This window comes from Xyrauchen texanus, chromosome 7, assembly GCF_025860055.1.
Source record: "Xyrauchen texanus isolate HMW12.3.18 chromosome 7, RBS_HiC_50CHRs, whole genome shotgun sequence".
Lineage (NCBI taxonomy): Eukaryota > Metazoa > Chordata > Actinopteri > Cypriniformes > Catostomidae > Xyrauchen > Xyrauchen texanus.
In genome coordinates this window covers 46,554,486-46,556,743 of record NC_068282.1, presented here as the reverse complement: position 1 = coordinate 46,556,743, position 2,258 = coordinate 46,554,486, and positions in this window count along the sequence as shown.

Below are 2,258 nucleotides of genomic sequence, written 5' to 3'. Positions count from 1 at the left end.
CAATCTGCAACCCAGTCCCTGACCGTTCAATTACTGTTTACTGTCAGGAACTTTATTTTCTAGCGGAAGGATGATTTGTAATGATTTTATTTCAAAATATAACATTTTAATGAACATTTGTGTCACTAACCCCTTATACTCAGGTGCATTTTTGTCTCATGTTTCAGAGAACTCACCAAATAATAAAAAAAAAACTATTAAAGACCAATTATTCATAAATAATATTGTATGTGTTTACAATCTTATGATAAACAGAATGCTTTTTTTTTGTCCTAACTTAGTAAGCATGTAATTCTGGATCTGTTCTCTCTTCCTCACTTAGAAAAATCTCAATTTATTCCACTAGATGGCAGTAAGCACCAAAAAAATTCTATCACATTCTATCACAATATACAACTCTGAAATGTAGGTGGTGCTCTAACACATTTTAGCCATCACAGATGTGCTCGTCCATAGACATTCAGTCTAATGTTCAGTTTAAGCAACACCCTCATTATTTAATTACTATTTTAGCTTCAGAGTGGACTAGAAGTTCAATCTAGGTGTCATTAGAAAGCTAATATCCTCCCCTTTGCAAAGGTATATAACATTTTATCAATAGTCAAAAACATATTTTTCTGTTTTTTGTTCCGGACATCTAAGATATAACATTGGATTATTCAGCCACACAAGCTCACCCAAATGCAGGAAGGCAGAATAGGGCATTTATTTTTTGGAATGCCCAATTCCCAATGCGCTCTAAGTCCTCGTGGTGGCGTAGTGACTAGTATGACCTTTGAAATTAGGGCAAAAATCGTATTCTTGATAATAATTTTGTATTGTTTTCCTGTAAAAATATCAAAAAATCCTTAAAACAAGATCAATTTGATTTATTTTGTTTTAGAAACAAGATATTTAGGTCTTATAGTCAAAACAAGTGAAAAAATCTACCAGTGCTGAAGAAGTAATACAAAGTATTTAGATTATGTTACTGACCTTGAGTAATCTAACGAAATATTTTACTAATTAAATTTTACAGCATGTATTCTGTAATCTGTAGTGGAATACTTTTCAAAAGTAACCCTCCCAACCCTGTCTAACTCAACCCAAAGATTTTATTGTATTTGTAGAAAAAAATCAAATAAACAAAACATTTTAAAACATTAACATTTAGATGTCCCCAAAGGGAGGTTTTTTCAGATTTAGCTTCTGGGAACAAATCTGCCCAAAAATCTGGCAGATGGCCGAGGCTGCTCCTTTTGGGTGGATGGTAGCGGCGAGAACTCCACTATGGCACATCCCTCCTCCGTCCTGGATTTTGGCACTAGTGTAAAGGGATTAATAGAAAGGTGGAGGTGAGAACCATCTTGAGAATATAAATAATATTTAAATTATGAATTTAACAAAAACACAAACACACAAATGTGTCAGACAGCTGTCCGAAAATCTCTCTCTCTATCCCACTGCAGTCTCCAGTCGGCCTTTATCCGTCTATGAGGCTTGATTAGCCTGATTAGGGGTTGGGTGTGTGGAATCATGTCCCAGCCCCGCCCTCCGCCCTGCAACAAACATTTATTTACGGTAATGATAATTAGGGGAGAAAATGTGCTTAATTATCATGAAAATAATGACACGTGTTTATATATATATATATATATATATATATATATATTTTTTTTGCATTACAGTAATGATATTGAGGTTTTTCATAAATTACGGTAATGATAATTAGGGGTGAATAATGACACATGTGTGTGTATATGTATATGTATATATATATATATATATATATATATATATATATATATTACACTTTACAATAAGAAATATATATATATATATATATATATATTAGTATACAGTAATGATATTGAGGTTTTTCATAAATTACGGTAATGATAATTAGGGGTGAAAATGTGCTTAATTATCATAAATATAACAACGCCAATATAAATGTATATTTTACAATTGAAAATAGAGGTTTTTTTTTTTTACACATAATGGTAATGATAACTGGGGGTGAAAATGTGCTTAATTATCATGAAAACAATGACACAAATGTAATATGTATATAAACATACTATGGAAAATATTTACGCAACAGTTATGGTAATGATATGTTTAAAAATTCAATATGATAAAATTTTTGCATAATTTAATTACGGGAAAGACTGCAATGTACTGTAAGATTGTTTCAAACATGAAAAAACTTTAATAAAAGCCTTCGACTTCAATTGTTGTTTGAGGAGTACAGAATGGATAGGACACACTGGTTGATT